Genomic DNA, 19,376 nt, shown 5'->3' with positions numbered 1-19,376 from the left:
TCCTCCTGGCTCCTCAGCGACGATTTTTGACATTTAAAAAAAAATTGCCTTTTGTTGGCAGCCGCTGGTCAGGCCCCATTGAACAATCCCGAGCGAAGCAAGCCCTGCTCCAGCTCCAATCACTGCACTCCAAGTTTGTCAAGGGGGTCTAAAACAGGCAATAGGCCCTTTGTTTACATTAATAAGGACCATACACCTGTTTTAGGAGGCAGCCAAGGACTCCTGACAAAAGGCCCGACCCCAATATCGGGTCAGACGTCTTTCAGACACTTTTTGGACGTTGATCCCTGAAATTGGACCTCGTTATGGCTGTTTCTACCCCCTTGAATCACTGTGTCAGATATTTGTACTGAATAAGCAGTAAATTGTCAGCGTGCCACATATGGATTGAGCACCAAACAAGATGAAACCTTTTCTAGAAAGTGAAGATTTGCCTGACATATATAAGGAGAGACTTTCGACAGTTGGCCACCTGCTTCCCACCTGAAAAACAGCAGTTGAATATCCAGTGGGGACCTTGTGCACCTATTTGCCCGTCCGAACCAACTTTCAGGCAGGGCTTTAAATGGACTCCCAACACTCCCACCCAAAACAGGCGGGATCCCTTGATCCCCTTATCCAACAAAAATCTATCGATCTCAGTCTTGAAAATTTCAATTGACCCGGTATCCAGAGCCTTTTAGGGAAGTCAGTTCTAGATTGCCACTATTCCTTGTGTGAAAAAGTGCTTCCTGATTTCACTCCTAAATAGCATATAGGTCTAATTTTAACATTATGCCCTCTTGGTTTTGATTGCCCCACCAGGGGAAATAGTTTCTCTGTATCGACCCTATTGAACCCCTATATCATTTTAAAGACCTCGATTAGATCACCCCTCAACCTTCTAAACTCAAGGGAATACAAGCCAAGTCTATGCAACCTGTCCTCATAATTTAACCCTTTAAGATAAATGAAAGAAATACCTATTGTAAATTAATATTAAAATTCCTGACAGATTTGTGCACATGAATCCTTTTTGGTCCTCTCCAGTTTCCAGTCTCTCACCATTAAGAAAATATTCTGATTTGTCTTTCTCAAAGTGGACGACCTCACACTTCCTCACATTGATCTCCATCTGCCATAGTTTTGCCCACTCCCCGAGTCTCTCTATGTTCCTTTGTAATATCATGCCCACTCAGCACCCAACCCAAAAGTCTCCTTCATAGAATCATAGAATTTCATGTCACAGCACAAGTCATAGTCAATGAATTACTTTTGATCAGTAGTCACTCTTGTTACATAGACAATTTACGCACAATAGGGTTCCACAAACAACAAACGAGATAAATGACCAGTTAATCTGTTTTGGGTTGAGGGATAAATGTTGGCTAGAACACCGGAAGGACTCCCCTGGCCTTCTTTGAATAGTGCCATGGAATCTTTTATGTCCAGCTGAACAGGGACACAGGGCCTTGATGATATCCAAAAGATTCCACCTCTGACAATGCAGCACTCCCTCAACACTGCACTGAAGTGTTGACCTAGATTATGTGCTCAAGTCCTGGAGTGGTGCTTGAAAACAGAACATTCTGATTCAAAGGCAGGAGTGCGACACCGAGCCAAGCTGACAATGATAACTGGCGCCTTCTGTTTGTTCAGGCGGTTATAAAAGATCGCATGGTGCTATTTGAAGTAGACGAAGGGAGTTTACCTGGTGCTCTAGTCAACATTTACCTCTCAACTAACACCACCAAAACAAATTAACTGGTGATTTATCTTATTGCTGTTTGTGAGATCTTGCTGTGTTCAAATTGGTTTGCCTATAAAATAACAGTGATTACACTTCACAAGTAATTCATTGGCTGTGAAGCATTTTGACATGACCCAAGGATGTGAAAGGGGTTATATAAATGCAAGTCCTTTCTTCTTCTTTCTGGGACAGGGTCTAGCACCAGGCACAACCCAGTAAGTTACCATCATTTGGGCTCCCATCAAATCTATGTTCATGGCTAATTGGTCATCCCTCAACTTCCTCTGACCTCAAATGGTTCTGTCACTTTTCCTGTCTTGGCAATCCTGCCTCTAACGACCCTTCCCTCCACATGGGCTCTATAGAGCCAGAATCAGTTTCCAGGAGCTCACAGAGGAGCCATGTGTAAGGAGGCTCAGGTTCTCCCACCAGACACTTGCAGACCTGTGAAGACCCTGCAGCCTTCTCTGCCAGCTGATCTCTGTCAGCGGCAGGCAAAGTGAACGGTCGCCCTCAATCTTTTTGCATCGGGGTCCTTCCAGGCTGCAGCGGGTGGGGGGGTGGGGGCATGGCACGTATTAGTTGGACGGCTGCACATTGCTGCACAAAGCAAGTGACTGATGCTCTGCTCAAGAAGACAAACCAGTACATCAACTTCCCCGTGGACCCCACCAGTCAACATGACACAGCAGTGGGACTCGCCGCGGTTCCCACAAGTTCAGGTTTCTATTGACGGCATTTGTGGTCATTTAGGCGTGAGTCAGCTCCTTTTATGAGTTGGAAGAGGTTCCACCCTCCCGATGTGCAGCCGGCCTGCGTGCAGGTATGTGCAAGGTACCCTGGGGGTTGCCACAATGCCTTCATCCTGCGTCACTTCCACATCACCGCCCTTTCTTGAGGAAGAACAGCAGGTCCAAGGATGGCTTCTCGGGGATGAGGGCTGCCCGCTGTTGCAACGGCTGATGACATCCATCTGGCACCCATGAACCCCAGCTGAAAGGCGCTATAATGATAGCCGTGGGAGGGCCAGGGCATAGTGTGCTGAAACAGCATTTCAGATGCCTTGATAAATCTGGGGGTTTCTTCAATACTGACCGCGTTCCATCTCCCGTATTGCCGCCGCGTGCTGCATCCCGCATCACCTCGCCTTGCAACGGGGGCTGGCCAGCAGCAGCTGATGTGGAGGCCTCATCAGAGGAAGAAGAGGCTCAGGAACAAGAGTGATGCAGGAGAAGCTGCTGCAAGACCTGCACGGCAAGTAGCCAGGGCTGTTGGGCAGCAGCTGACAGACCAGTGCTTCCAGTAAAAGAAAATTCAGAACCAAACGCTTCACATCAACCCTGCATTAACAGTCCTTTAACACCTATCTGTCTTAATCCTCCACATTGCAAGAAACCCCCCCCGTCCCCTCCAGACACTGACCACCATTTCCACAGGTGCCACCTGCCATTGATGGCTGAATATCTCAGTATAACCCTTAGAACAGACACCGTTCAGCTGTTACAATTTTTAATGCCTTCACACAATGTCAAACAAAACAATTTCACCCTGCTGTTATCCCATTGTGCTCTTCTTAAGTGTTCTCTCACCTATTCTAGAGCTTCCACGAGGTGCTCCCCCAGTGGCTTCAGCTGGGGTGGTGGAAGTCTGCTGATGGTCAGATGATGGCCATTGAGATGCTCATGGTCGGTGACCTTTAGCAGCTCTGGCCCTTGAGAGGCCGGCTGGAGACTGCGACATCTCAGTCTGGTCCGGCTGCCTTTTGTGCACCGTTGCGGGCACTGGGTCAGTGGGTGGTGCGGGAGCAGACATGCTGCCAACCTGAGAGAAGGCAGCATCTGCCACTCTCATGGGCCTGCACGGCCTTACTCCTAGTGCTGTGCGGGAGAGCAGATTGCAGGAGATCAGAGAGGCTTTGGAACCCCATATCCATGTGTCCCACCAGCATTTTGAAGCCGGCGGGTACTGAGGAGCCCAGGCCCTGTACGGCACCAGTCTGAGCTGTCCTGTCTGCAGCGCCTACATGCTCCATGGCAGACTGCAGACTACTGATGCCACTGGCCAGAATGCTGCTCCATTCTCTCCAACATGCTGCGGCAACTCCCAGGCAGGCTGCCCAATACCCCCAACAACTGCTGGTGTCTGTCAAGGAGGCTCCTTCTGTGGGCTGGGCCTCTGAGGTCTGCATCTCGATCCTCTAGAACAGAGTTGGGAACTGGGTTTGCCCTCCAGCAAGCCATGCCCTGAGCCTCCCTTTTCACTGCTTCCTGCTCCTGCTCAGGAGTGCTGTGCAATTCACCTTGTGCATCCCCTTTGACTGCCACTCTCTATCTCAATCGGGGTGCCGATCTCTGAGCTGGTGCCTGGAGAAGATTGAGCGAATGACGGTGCTCCTTTGGGTAGGTTCCCCTCCTTCAACTCTTCAGCCTCCTGTTCTGAAGGATGAGGAGAACCTAGAGAAGGGGAGAATGGACAAGGGTCGCTATGGAGGGTGACAAAGCAATTGAGGACATTCATCGTGAGACAGCACCAAGGTGTCTCACAATCTATATTCAGGAGCGTGAGAGGGGGGAGCGAGCTAGTGGTAACAAAGGGAGACACCCTGCTGTGGGATTGCACCAGCCTTGCCATCGCCAATGCTTCTGGCGGCTCCCTAGCCCAATATCTGCATAGCTTCCTCCTCCATCTGACTTCGGGGGTGCATGGCTGCTGGCACCGTCCCCCTACTCTTCCCCTTGTTGTGCGCCATCTTTTCCTGCAGCAAGCATTGCAGAAAGTTAGTAATTGTTTGTTGTAACCTGCTGTTCAGCTGTGTGAGGCTTCTTCATCTAGAGAGCAGCAGCAAGCTTGTAGAATGATGGGGAGGTGCTCTGGTGCAAGCGAGCGGCTGCAGTGAGAAAAAGTGGGAGCAATTAATGGAAGAGTGATAGGCCTTCCAATTATGAAGCAAACCCAGTGTAGGGTTTGTGACTGTTGTGAGGATATGAGTGGCAGATAAATGTCTGTTTGTAAGGAGAAGGAGACCTGCTGTGATTGGGGAAGAAGTGTGCAGATTGTGGGAGGAGAAGAATGACACGTGCATGTGGGGGTGAGGTTCGGCAAAAACTTGCTATGGAACGGTGTGACTCGTATAAATGGAGGCAGGAAGACCTGAAACTTACCCTCGCTGTCCTGGTGAGGTCATTGAACTTTCCCCTGCACTGAAGCCATGTCTTTGGGGTGATGCTGCGGGCACTCACCACCTCAGCAACCTCCCTCCAGGACTACAATTGGGTGTGCTTCAGCATCCTGGCTCCAATCCTTTGGGAGGAGGACATGCATCCTCTCCCATAGCTGCCCCATCAACACCTCCATCACAACATCACTGGAGCGTGGCACTCTTGCCCTCCACATTCTGCGGATGCTGAAAGCGAGCGGAGAAACGGCAGAACTTGCTCTCCTCAGGCCCTCTGAACCGATAATAATTGCTCAGAAATTGCCTCAAGTCTGCAGAAAGCACTTTTGTCAGGGTGACTGCACATCTCTCTTTAAGAGGTGCATTCACCCTTTAAATATTGGAGTTCTGAGGTAAAAGTCCTGCCTCCCAATCGATGCAAATAAAGCCTGGCCTTGAAAATCGGTCTGGCCTTCCGGCCTAAGCGGGCAGCCGGAACTACCGCACCGCCCAGTGGCCGCTTCAATACCGCCCGGGGAGGGAGGGAGGGTGGAATCTATCCCTTGGCTTCCTCTTTTGTGCTTTGTTCTTCCCCTCAACAACATGAGAGTTCAAGCCCTTCCAAAACTGCTCCCTTATCAGGGGATAGGCACCTTTCATGCAATCTGGGCAGGGTATGAAAGAAAGACTTGCATTTATATAGTGCCTTTCACAACATTAGGACTTCCCAAAGCACTTTACAGCCAATGAATTTCTTTTGAAGTGTAGTCACTGTTGCAATGTAGGAAAAGCAGCAGACAATTTGCGCTCAGCAAGGTCCCACAAACGGCAACATGATAACGACCAAGTAATCCTGGTGATGTTGGTTGAGGAATAAATATTGGCCAGGACACTGGGAAGATCTCCACTACTCTTCAAATAGTGCCATGGGATCTTTTACATCCACCTGAGAGGGCTTCTGTTCAACGTCTTATCCAAACAACAGCACATTGGACAATGCAGCACTCCCTCAGTCCTCCACTGGAGTATTAGCCTAGATCTTGTGCTCAAGTCTCTAGAGTGGAGCTTGAACCCACAACCATTCGAACACAGATAAGAGTGCTACCAACTGAGCCACAGCTGACTCTTACTATAAATGATGTGGAGATGCTGGTGATGGACTGGGGTTGACAAATGTAAGGAATCTTACAACACCAGGTTATAGTCCAACTGTTTTATTTTAAAATCACAAGCTTTCGTTCTCCAAGGCGGCCTTCGAGACACACGACAACGCAAAATCTTCGAGCAGAAATTGATAGCCAAGTTCCGCACCCATGAGGACGGCCTCAACCGGGATCTTGGGTTCATGTCACGCTACACGTAACCCCACCAGTGAAAAAAAGTTATCTGTTTTTAATACAACGGGTCATTCTCTGTCTTTCTCTTCCTTTCGGATGTTTCTCTCCCTCTCTCTCTCTGTTTTGTGTTCTGGCCGTTTGTGTATTCGGTGGTCCTGTAGGTAACATCTCTCTGTCTGAACACTTTGATTGCCTTGACAACGGGCAGTTGGAAAGATTATCTGTAATCACCAGGTATTGTTCTCTGAATATAAATGCGGTAACCTTCCATGGAATCCAAATCCCACACTCACCTGACGAAGGAGAAAGCCTCCGAAAGCTTGTGATTTTAAAATAAAAGAGTTGGACTATAACCTGGTGTTGTAAGATTCCTTACATCTTACTATAAAGTAATGCTTTATATCTAATAGGTGATCCATCTCTCACATCTAGTTCCCTACCATTATCTCTGTTGCGACCTTTTAATGTTTTTTTAATCACTCCTACAATGGCCAGTGCTCCCTTGAGCTTTCCTTTCTTGTTCCTTCTACGCTCCAAGTATACCATCAGATATGAACTTCCTCTTCTCTGCATCTCCACTGTGTTCAAATTTTGGTCACCTGCCCTAATGCCTCCTTCTTCGGCTCGGTGCCCATTTTTGTTTGATAACGCTCCTGTGAAGCGCCTTGGGACGTTTTACTACATTAAAGGCGCTAAATAAATGTAAGTTGTTGTTGAAACGATCTCACTGACTCACCACTCTAACTCACTCTTTCCCTTCTTTTTCACTCTTTTCAGTCTTGTTTGTGTCCTGCGCAATTGGCCTTGGCAGCTTAAGGGAGAAAGGAACATGCTGATAGGGTGAGATGAATTAAGGTGGGAGGAGGCTCGTGTGCAGCATAAACACTGGAATAGATCTGTTGTTCCGAATGGCCTGTTTCCGGGCTGTAAAATTCTATGTAATTCTATCTTCACCGTGGTTCCTTAAAAAGGAAAGGGCCACAATGACATTTGTGTTAAAATGTCCAACACGCTTCGAGAAAATCGAAAGTAAAGTAAATCTGCCCTTCAGACATCAAAGAGTTAATACCGAAAAAGCATTTTTTTTTTTAACATCAGTCTGTGCCGCAAGACGTTAATACCTTTGAAAAGAAGTGGCTTCAATGTTCTCATATCGTGTTGTCACTCTAAACTGTACGCTGTTTACGCTTGAGTTAAACAGTAACAAATTCTTGGAATGGAGGTGACATGAATTGGAAGAGACTTTCTCAGAGCCCGAGTACTTGTTGACATTTCCTCACATGGCCGTGGACGGTTTTTCTTCTGGCACGTGCTGCGGGTGACAGAAGGTCCTTGTTTAGTAATGAAATGGACGTTCAGGGGTTTCGTTTCTACACGGCCGGATTTTTTAAGCCATAATTGGATCCTGTGCAGATGCCAGATGAAGTCAAAGGGCCACTACAGGGAAATCTTGCACTGCATGGTGCCTCTGAAAATAAATATAGCACAAGCATAAATTAATAGTACTCACCCTGCATCACGGTAAGTGAGATCAGATGGCAACTTATCCTGGCTTAGAGCTTAATACACTAATAGCACTATCACATAAAAGGGCGAGATGGCAATTATTGATGGTGCTCTATACTTATTTACTTTTTAAAGCAAAAAATGAATTCTCACGCACCCTGTACAATGCCTAATCGTGTGTGGATTTATAGTATCATGCTTATTGTCAAATATACTCGTTTTTGGCTGATTAAATATGTCCTTGTTTGAAACAGAAAGTTTGGACAGAATGCCAGGCAGATCTTTGAAATTTTATGTAGCTCACAGTTTATGTTCAAAATCTTATCCCTCCGTACCCGCCCCCCCTCACAATTTCCCCTCTTCTCTCCCTTCTTTTCTTGAAGGCAGTGTGACTCATGCTGGGCTAGTTCCCTGGGCACTGGCTGCTCTCTGCTATGTTTGGACATTGTTATCCTGATCAACTTCTCTTTCTCTGCTGTATTGTTGGAGGTGCCATCTTTTGACTGAGGCCCTGTCTGCCCTCTTAGGCCATAAAAGATCCCATGACGCTATTTTGAAGAAGAGCGAGGGGGGAATTCTCCCCGGTGTCCCCGGCCAATATTTATCACATTCTTGGCAATGAATGCTGGCCTTGCCAGCGACGCCCACATCCCATGAATGAATACAAATACCTCGTGGAGGTGGCTGCAGGAGAGCGTGATTCAGCCCTCACCTGACGTTCACAGGGTGGGCGGTGTCATCGGGAAGTGATAGGGAATAAACACCTTGGTCAATTTTCTCCCCCTCCCTCATCTGGGGCGCCGAGACCAATTATAATGTCCCACAGCTGTCCGAACTGAGATTGGCAAACTCAGCACAAATCAGGGGAGGAGCCATGCTGGTCTGTAGAGCTTGGACAGTGCACTTTAATTCCAATTCTTATTGCTTATTCTGTGTACTTATCTTTAAAAAGGATTGAACATTAGAAGCCCAATTTCTATTAATAGTCGCAAAAATGGGTTTGAGTTGACCACGATCCAGGCTTTCCTGCACTGCCAGCTCAGATGACAGGTTGTGTTGAATTTTCCAATGGGTGTCCCTTCATCCTCATCTGAATAGGTCACTGGTATAGGATAAAGCTTGCCCAGGGAGCTTGGCTTATAGCATAGTTGGCTTGGGAGCACAAAATCCAGTGAGGCAGTAGCTATTAAAGGCAAGGTGTGGTGGAAGAAATAGTTGACTAAATTAGGAGAGATTTTCCTCTTCCATGTGCCTGGGGAATGCTCAGTTTTCAGGCACAGCGAAGAGGAAAGAGGGGAGGAGACCCATGGCATCAGGTGCCATGGGATTTCCTGGGCATCTCCAGGTGGGCATTGCTGGGCCGACACCTGCAGTAAGTGCAGATCCAGTGTAAGTATTCAAATGAGGTGGCAGGAGTGGTCCTGACCTTCTGTTGCACATTCCTCGCAGACATTTGGGTATCCAAGCAGAGGGCAGCCAAAGAAAGCAGGCTTTGGACTTGAGCAGGGACCCACATGGAGCAGGGGGGTCCCCGAGAGCCCTGGGGGCAGCCCAAGGATGGATCATGTGATACAGATCAATTTGTTTTTAGTTACTCCGCTCCCTCCCCTCTTGGAGAAGCTTTCTAGGGTTTGAAGATTTTCTCCCTTGCGAACATTGGGGTGGATTTTCGAGTTGCGGCTCAGTGTGTAACTGGTGTTGTGGATCGGCTGCCTGTTAGAGAAATCACCCGGTTTTCATTTGCATTGAAATCAATGAAAATGAAAATTGAGTGGGACATTATAATGTCACAGGTGTGCCCAGCAAACTGCCTGATGTGGCTAATGCCCCTGTACTGGATTAAGTGTCGGCTGTGGTAGCATTCTTGCCTCTGAGTCAGAAGGTTGTGGGTTCAAGTACACACTCCAGCAATTTGAGCACAAAATCTGGGCTGACATTCCAGTGGAGTGCTGTACTGTTGGAGGTGCCATCTTTTGACTGAGGAACTGTCTGCCCTCTTAGACCATAAAAAATCCCACGACACTAATTTGAAGAAGAGCGGGGGAATTCTCCCCAGTGTCCTGGCCAATGCTTATCCCTCAACCAACAACTCAAAACAGATTATCTGGTCATTATCACATTGCTGTTTGTGGGACCCTGCTGTGTGCTACTGCGTTTCCTTCATTACAACAGTGACTACACTTCAAAAGTACTTCATTGGCTGTAAAGCGCTTTTGGACATCCTGAGGTCATGAAAGGTGCTATGTAAATGCAAGTTTTTCTTTTTTTTCCGTATTGGAAGGGTGCAGCGGCATGAAAGCCTCACGCTGTGGTAACCTTCTCTTCTACAGGAAGAGTTGTCCCTGTTCCAAACAGTGTCTGCAGGTTATCCTGCAGCAGATGGTACAGCTCTGTGACAGCCTGTCTAGTGTAGCGGAGGTGGTGAACACAGGTTTCCTCTGACATGTCCAGGTAAGGTGTGGATGGAACTATAAATACAGGTCCCAAGGCAGTAACAGGTGTGGACCAAATGTCGCAGGTGTCATTGCATCTGCATTTGTTGGCCCCTTATGAGCGTCTTTTATTCATCTAAATCATGCAGTGTGTTCAGAACTCCCAAAGGAAAACCTACCATCGCCACTTTGTACAGTAGAATTTAAATGCCACCTGCAACCAAGATTAACAAAGGAGAGTATTGCCAGGGAAAGAAACCCAAAATGGCAACTACCCAGCAAAACCAACTAATACATGGAGCAAAATGAAATTAAAAATACCAACAAAAAAAATTAGACTTCTTCCAACAGCTGAAGCTGCTGTCTCCCTTTAAATAGCCTGCTTGAGCAGGCCACGTCCCAGGACCTTGGTGTGCCCATTGTATCTGGGCAAGATGCGTGCAGCAGATGGAGGCCCACCTCAAGCTGAGAGATTCAGCAGGGCACCGGTTTTAAATGATTGGATTATTTAACTAAGTAAGGAAAAACAATGGCCAAGCTTTTGGTCACATGTCCTAATATCGCCTTCTGTGGCTCGGTGTCTGATAATCGCTCCTGTGAAGCGCCTTGGGACGTTTTACTACGTTAAAGGTGCTATATAAATGCAAGTTGTTGTTGTTGGGTGCATGGCCTCATTTTTTTGGCAGCAAATGGTCTATTGGGAAATTGGGCACCCCTGGAATCGGGTGCAAAATGTTGCACACCCAGACTTTCCAGCTTGTGCCCACCCCCGAGTGCGGCTCTGTCGGGCCCTCAGAACATCTCCAAGTGAAAGACTATTTACTGTTGCAGTCATTTATTTTTGTTTCCGGTTTTTGCCGTGAATCAGGAGATGCTTAAATTTTGAACAACTCATTTGCAGCTTCCCCTAATTTTTATTTACGTGATGCATTTTCTGTTGTAAGCAGCTCCTGTGCTGGGGATGATCAATCTCAATTATACCTGGAAGTAGGAACTTTCTGGTAATTACTAACAATCACCCAAGTGATTCGTTACTGCTCGGACTCACTCAGACATCACCATCTTCAATGCCTCTGGGGGCTTTTGATGCACAATTGCTGTACTCAGGCAACAAATCGTGGGAATTGTTTTTTTTATTCGTTCATGGGATGTGGGCGTCGCTGGCGAGGCCGGCATTTATTGCCCATCCCTAATCGCCCTTGAGAAGGTGGTGGTGAGCCGCCTTCTTGAACCGCTGCAGTCCAAAATAGTATCATGGGAAGTGTGGCACTTTGCAGGATTTGTCGTGACAAAGTGTTTGCCCTACCTGCCATTATTGAAAGAAAAGAAGTTGATGAGGTCCTAGAACTCACTCAAAGAACGGGTAATCTGCATAAACAAGGATTTTTTAATAACTTCCGGGTTTGATTCATCGCCGTCGACCATTTAGAAGATCACAAGGCTGATAAAATCGGGAGAGCCATTCAGCCCATCTTAGCTCATCCCTCCTGCAATTTCCAAACCCCTATCACAGCATCCAACCTCTTCTTAAATGATTCCAGGATTTTTGCCTCTACTACCCAACCTGGAAGCCCGTTCCATGTGTTGACAACTCTTTTGGGGTAATTCTGACTTTGTGCGATAGTGTAAAACGGGTGATAGCGAATCGGCAGCCCGTTTTATATCTCTCCCGATTTTTATTTCCATTGGAAAACGGACGTAAAACAGACTGCCAATTCGCTATCACCCATTTTACACTATGGCACAAAGTCAGAATGATCCCCTTTGAGTGAAGAAGATGTTCCTGACACTTTAAGCCTGCGCCCCCTTATCCTGCTGCCACATTTAATTTGAAGTAATGTTCTGAAATTTACTATCGTATGTGTTTCTATCAAATCACCTCTCAGTTGCTGCCTTGCGAGGTTGAAAAGCTCAAGTTTTCCCAAAGCTCGACCCTAACTCTGCACCAGTTTTCGGCAAGTGAGCAGCGGTGTGAGTTATAAACTCATCTGCTGCATCAGAAACCAGGCCCCGGGTATTTTAACTCCCGGGCCTCATTGATAAAACACTGGTTCGGCCACAACTGGAGTATTGTGTCCAATTCTGGGCACCGCACTTTAGGAAGGATGTGAAGGCCTTAGAGAGGGTGCAGAAAAGATTTACTAGAATGGTTCCAGGGGTGAGGGACTTCAATTATGTGGATAGACTGGAGAAGCCGGGATTGTTGACCTTAGAGCAGAGAAGGTTGAGAGGAGATTTGATAGAAAATCACGAAGGGTTTAGATAGAGTAAATAAAGAGGGACTGTTCCCATTGACGGAAGGGTCGAGAACCAGAGGACACAGATTTAAGGTGATTGGCAAAAGAACCAAAGGTGACACGAGGAAAGACTATATTACACAGCGAGTATAGTTATGATCTGTAATGCGCTGCCTGAAAGGGTGGTGGAAGCAAATTCAGTCATGGCTTTCAAAAAGGAATTGGATAAATCCTTGAAGGGAAAAATATTTGTAGGGTTACGGGGAAAGAGCGGGGGAATGGTGCTGACTGGATTACTCTTACACGGGCTCGATGGGCCGAATGGCCTCCTTCTGTGCTGTAACCATTCTATGATTCTGTGATTCTATTACTTAATTCCTGCCGGCCAACTTCCCACTTAATCTGGGAAGGAAGAGGCGCAAATCGTGTGGCCCGCTGAGACCAGGTAGGTGGCTGGATAGATTGTTGGGACCGTTCCGTGGGGGTCTCATGATTGGGAATGGCAGGAGAGGCCTAAGGCCCCACAAGAAAAGTAAAAAAGAATCTTTCGGGAGCATCGTCTGGCCCCGATCCTCTTCCTCACTGTCTTCACCTGGCAGCAAACTCATAGCAGCTCAGCTGCCAGGTTAAAATTGTAGTTGGGTCTCAATGACGTCATCGAAATAGGCCTATGTAAAAAAGGACCCTGCCAGCTTTAGGCAGGTGTCCTTGTCGCCTGCTCAGTTGAGCAGATAAAAATTGGGAATCGCCAGGGCGGGTAAGTAATCCGTCCACCTGCCCACTCACTCAGTTTCCGTCAGGCAGGTAGAGTTAAATTCGCCACTTCAATCTTTCCTCATAATTTAGTCCTCTGACTCGAAGAATCAGTCTCATGCATCTGACAGATGACATGAAACTCGGAAATATAGTAAATAATGTGGAGGATAGTAACAGACTTCAGGAGGACGTAGACAGACTGGTGAAATGGGCAGACACACGGCAGATGAAATTTAAAGCAGAGAAGTGTGAAGTGATGCATTTTGGTAGGAAGAATGAGGAGAGACAATATAAACTAAATGGTACAATTTTAAAGGGGGTACAGGAACAGGGAGACCTGGGGGTGCACGTACACAAACCTTTGAAGGTGGCAGGACAAGTTGAGAAGGCTGTTAAAAAAGCATTTGGGATCCTGGGCTTTATTAATAGAAGCATAGAGTACAAAAGCAAGGATGTTATGCTAAACCTTTATAAAACACTGGTTAGGCCTCAGCTGGAGTATTGTGTTCAATTCTGGACACCACACTTTAGGAAGGATGTCAAGGCTTTAGAGAGGGTGCAGAAGAGATTTACTGGAATGGCACCAGGGATGAGGGACTTCAGTTATGTGGAGAGACTGGAGAAGCTGGGGTTGTTCTCCTTAGAGCAGGGAAGGTTGAGAGGAGATTTGATAGAGGTGTTCAAAATCATGAACAGTTTTGACAGAGTAAACAAGGAGAAACTGTTTCCAGTGGCAAACGGGTCATTAACCAGAGGACACAGATTTAAGGTGATTGCCAAATGGGCCAGAGGCGACAGGAGGAAACATTCTTTTACGCAGCGAGTTGTTATGATCTGGAATGCACTGCCTGAAAGAGTGGTGGAAACAGATTCAATAGTAACTTTCAAATGGGAATTGGATAAATACTTGAAGAGTTGGCACTTGCACGATGGGCCGAATGGTCTCCTCCTGTGCTGTACCTACTGTGAAACTATGCTACTGTGATCTTAAATGTGCCTCTTGTACCTTTGTGACCAGAATTAGACACAGTATTCAAGGGTTCAATTTTCACTTCTATTGCCTGGCGTTAATGGCCTCAAAATGGGATCAGTAGCCATACTGCCCTGTTAACACTGCCGAAGAAGCTGGCGACATTTTGAGAGGGACCTACCGTGCACCATACACACTCTGACCAGTTCCACGGATGACAGAACCGAAGAGGTCTAGCCAATGTATGTTTGGAATTAAAAAAAAAATCTGGTCTGCTGCCTTCTTGGAACCTCCGTGGTCGCGACCCCCAGCCGCACTTCACTTGCCGGTGGCCAAGGCAGCCCGATATTGGGAGGCCTCAATCCATTTGGCAGCATGCAGCTCGCCAGCCTGATGTTAATTAGGCCGGTGCCTCAAAACCGCGGCCGTCTCTTCACTGTGGGTACGGGCAGTCGGCCAAAAGTCAAAATCAACCTCAAGGTGTGTTCTGACCACAACACTTTACTCTTGGAACATGTGACTCTTCCTTTCCAGTCTCCGCTTGATCCAGCCACAGTGGGGGGCAGTAAGTCTAAGTTACAATGATGAAAATGAAATCAAATCGCTTGCAACCACAGATTTGCTCTGATACAATTAGGCTAGTTGTCCAGAAATTACTACCAATTAGATAGGAATGATTAATAACGAGAACCACCTTTGTGCTGAGACGACTCACCGTGTACGTTAGAGTTGGATTTCTCTTTGAGGTTATGCTGGTAACAAGCTTGGGAAATGCAATGTCATCTACACTCTTAGGTTATATATTTCAGCATTGATGAGATGACAACTGTTCTAAGCTTACTTGGAGCAGTGCCAGCCTGGAATACTGAAGAGTTGATAGCGTCCTCTGCCAAGTTGCTATAGAGGCAAGTGCAAATAAAAGGAGACAAAAAATGGGGAGGAGGGAACTAGTTCATGTTCAGTCAGTCAATTATATATAGAATCATAGAAGGAGGCCATTCGGCCCATCGTGCCTGTGCCGGCTCTTTGAAAGAGCTATCCAATTAGTTCCACTCCCCTGCCCTTTCCCCATAGCCCTGCAAATGTTTCCCTTTCAAGTATTTATCCAATTCCCTTTTGAAAGTTATTATTGAATCTGCTTCTTTCCTCCAATTTTTCCCCCTTTTCTTCCCTCCTCTCGTGAAGGCATTGACTCTCGATGGGATACAGCTTCACAGAGGCCCAGTAGCCATCTGATACTTCATCTAAGTAGCTGTTATTTGTGTGGGAGCCGGGACAGTGAGTGTCAGCAGGTTGTTTCAATTGGAGGGCATTGGGGAGATGACAATCAATTTTTCTTGTACATTTTCTCTTCTCCTCCCTCCTGGAGGTTTTGTCTCCTTGTTTGGGTATGATTCCACAGCCATTAGTTGTATCATTATTCACAGGTGAGCGTTGACCAGGGGTGTCGGTGGGCTAGTCGACACAGAAGGCCTGGTTCTGCCTTCATCTGGGGTGCATTTCCCAACAGTAGTCACTGGATCGTGATCAGAAGTGGGAACCCTGGCTGGTTCTTCCTCCCCCTTAGCTCAGGGATGCTGTGGTCAATTGTGTTACCCGAGCTAAGATCGGCTAACTGAGTACAGACCAGGAATTGAATCTGAGATATGTTGGTCTGTATGGCTTTCTACTCCACCAGGCACCGAACGGACTGTTGGGGGAGCTGCCAACAAGCCAGTTCTATTTTTTTTGCCAATTTTCTTTGTGCCTCTCTCCTGAAGGTGTTGATTCCTTGCATGGACACGGCTCCATTGGTATCATTCATGCTCTGGTACCTCACCAACATGGCCATTATTCATGTGTGAGTTTGACAGTGAAAAATTGGTTGAATATTCCACCATGGAGAACATCAAGACAAGGCCCCTCCTGCCTTTGCTTAACATCCACACTTTCATCAGGGGTCGCTGGATATTGATCAGGACTGGGAGCCCCAGCCAATTTTCCCTCCCCGAACCAGGGGCACAGATGGCAGTGCACTTACTGCTGCCACGACCGAGATCAGGTAATTCAGCACTGATCATGGCTCAAATCTAGGACATTTAATCATTGAATAGAATCATAGAAAGTTATGGCACAGAAGGAGGCCATTCGGCCCGTCGTGTCCGTGCCGGCCGAAAAAGAGCTATCCAGCTTAATCCCACTTTCCGGCTCTTGGTCCGTAGCCTTGTAGGTTATGGCACTTCAAGTGCGCATCCAAGTACTTTTTAAATGAGTTGAGGGTTTCTGCCTCTACCACCCTTTCAGGCAGTGAGTTCCAGACCCCCATCACCCTGAGGGTGAAAAAAATTCTCCTCATCCCCCCTCTAATCCTTCTACCAATTACTTTAAATCTATGCCCCCTGGTCACTGACCCCTCTGCTAAGGGAAATAGGTCCTCCCTATCCACTCTATCGAGTCCCATCATAATTTTATACACCTCAATTAAATCTCCCCTCAGCCTCCTTTGTTCCAAAGAAAACAACCCCAGCCTATCCAATTTTCCTCATAGCTAAAATTCTCCAGCCCTGGCAACATCCTCGTAAATCTCCTCTGTACCCTCTCTGGTGCAATCACATCTTTCCTGTAATGTAGTGACCAGAGCTGTACGTAGTACTCAAGCTGTGGCCTGACCAATATTTTATACAGTTCTAGCATAACCTCCCTGCTCTTATATTCTATGCCTCGGCTAACAAAGGAAAGTATCCCGTATGCCTTCTTAACCACCTTATCTACCTGTCCTGCTACCTTCAGGGATCTGTGGATATGCACTCCAAGGTCCCTCACTTCCTCTACACCTTTCAGTATCCTCCCATTTATTGTGAATTCCATTGCCTTGTTTGCCCTCCCCAAATGCATTACCTCACACTTCTCTGATTGAATTCCATTTGCCACTTTTCTGCCCACCTGACCAGTCCATTGATATCTTCCTGCAGTCTACAGCTTTCCTCCTCATTATCAACCACACAGCCAATTTTTGTATCATCTGCAAACTTCTTGATCAAGCCCCCCACATTCAAGTCGAAATCATTAATATATACCACAAAAAGCAAGGGACCTAGTACTAAGCCTTGCAGGACCTCACTAGAAATAGCCTTCTAGTTGCAAAAACACCTGTCAACCATTACCCTTTGCTTCCTGCTACTGAGCCAATTTTGGATCCAACTAGCCTTGGATCTCATGGGCTTTTACTTTTCTGACCAGTCTGCCATGTAGGACCTTGTCAAAAGCCTTGCTAAAATCCATGTAGACTACATCAAACGCGTTACCCTCATCGACCCTCCTTGTTACCTCCTCAAAAAAATTCAATCAAGTTAGTCAGACACGACCTTCACTTAACAAATCCATGCTGACTGTCCTTGATTAACCCATGCCTTTCTAAATGATGATTTATGCTGTCCTTCAGAATTGATTCCAATAATTTGCCCACCACCTAGGCTAGAAGATCTGGCCTATAATTACTCTGTCTATCTCTTTCTCCCTTTTTAAACAGTGGTACAACGTTAGCAGTCCTGTCGTCCGGCAACACACCTGTAGCCAGGGAAGATTGGAAAGTGATGGTCAGAGCCTCTGCTATTTCCTCCCATGCTTCTTTTAACAGCCTGGGCCGGGCGATTTATCGACTTTCAAAGATGCTAAACCCCTTAATACTTCCTCTCTCACTATGTTTATCCCATTCAATATTTCACACTCCTCCTCCTTAACTACAATCTTTGCAAAATCCCCCTCTTTTGTGAAGACAGACACAAAGCACTCATTAAGAACCATACCCACATCTTCCGCCTCCACACATAGGTTACCTTTTTGGTCTCTAATAGGCCCTACTCTTTCCTTAGTTATCCTCTTGCTCTTTATGTATTTATAAAACATTTTTGGATTTTCCTTAATTTTGCTTGCCAGTATTTTTTCATGCCCTCTCTTTGCTTTCCTAATTTCCTTTTTAATTTCACCCCTGCACTTTCTACACTTAATCTGCATGGCTCAGCTACAAACTGGTAAACTTGCTGCATCATCAAGGCTAAACGAAGAGTACAGCAGTGAGACATAGTGTGACGAATTTATAACAAGTAGGGACCAACACACTGCAACTAGGCTCTGTATTGTGCACAAAATTACTGTGCTCAGATTGACTCTCCTAGGTCCATTTAATCTCCCGGGGGGAACATGGCCAAGTGAGGGGCCAGCCCAGCTAGGAGCGGCAGCAGGCAGGCTCGGCTGATTTTAATGGTCGGGCCTCATTAGCATTCAGCTTCCTGACCAAAAGGACCAGGAGGTTGGCAGGAAGCCGATGACCAGCCGTTAAAATCGTGGGGCTGGGAGGCCGTTGCCAGGGACTCGCGGGAATGGTCCTCGGCACACGAAGGTAATCCCGGCCGAGCGTAGGGGTTGGTGAGGGATGGTGGTGTCGGGGAAGCCGAGGCAGAGGAGGCACAAGGTTTCCTTGTGGAGCCCTGAGGAGCACTCCTGCTCCTGCCTCTCCTGGCCCTCAAGGAAAGTCAAAGAAACATGTTAAAAGCTTACCTCCCTGGGCCTCTTCTGGCCCTGGCTGTTTTTCCCATCAAGTTTGGCCAGGCAGGGAAGCCACCACTGCTACCCTGCTCAGGCCTCAGGTTAAAATAGTAGATCAGATCCCAATGACATAATTGGAGCCTGATCTGCATGCCTAAAGAGGACCCCACTGGCTTTGGCCAAGTGTCCTTACTGCCTGCAATTTAAAATCGGCCTGATCAGGGCGGGAATGGAATGGGTAAGTCCCCCGCTCCACTTTAGCTGCCCGCCCGCCCGGGAGAGGTTAAAATTCACTCCCCCTGCCTCCATATCTGTGAAATACACTCTCGGACCATAAATGTAAATGGGAAACATGAACTGTGCAGCACATCTAGCTCTTAGAAACCTGTGGCACTGGACGATGTCATCTTGCAGCCTGCGTGTATCTATTTGTGGGATATCCTGAAATGTCCTTCCCCTCACAGTCTGCTGTGTGCGTGTTGCTGAGCAACATCACATACTCTGCTTAATTTGATCTGTCTGTATGCCAGGGAATTCTGAATGTAACTGAGGGAATAAATGATCATATCGGTGGCATCCAGCATACTTATGTGGTGGCTGCTGGTCATATTTCCTGATAAGGCACCACTTTTAGGTCACATTAGTAACACATTCAGTTTTGCACAGGGATTATACAAGGGCTTTGGTCCAATGTGTCACATGTCACATACAGCCACAACATGCAGGACAGT

General features: G+C 47.0%; 1 long non-coding RNA gene across 1 annotated transcript in view; it reads right to left on the bottom strand.

The window, feature by feature from the left end:
• Window positions 1–18,738, bottom strand: part of LOC137307310 (uncharacterized) — an 86,585-nt gene extending 67,847 nt beyond the window's left edge. Inside the window, exons 1-2 of the long non-coding RNA XR_010959104.1 lie at window positions 18,658–18,738; window positions 7,342–7,688 (exon numbers count right to left, since the gene is read on the bottom strand). This is a non-coding gene — a long non-coding RNA (uncharacterized lncRNA). The remainder of the gene's footprint in view (window positions 1–7,341; window positions 7,689–18,657) is intronic.
• Window positions 18,739–19,376: the final 638 nt, after the last annotated feature.

Source organism: Heptranchias perlo, chromosome 3, assembly GCF_035084215.1.
Source record: "Heptranchias perlo isolate sHepPer1 chromosome 3, sHepPer1.hap1, whole genome shotgun sequence".
Lineage (NCBI taxonomy): Eukaryota > Metazoa > Chordata > Chondrichthyes > Hexanchiformes > Hexanchidae > Heptranchias > Heptranchias perlo.
This window is presented reverse-complemented; position numbering and strand designations above follow the sequence as displayed.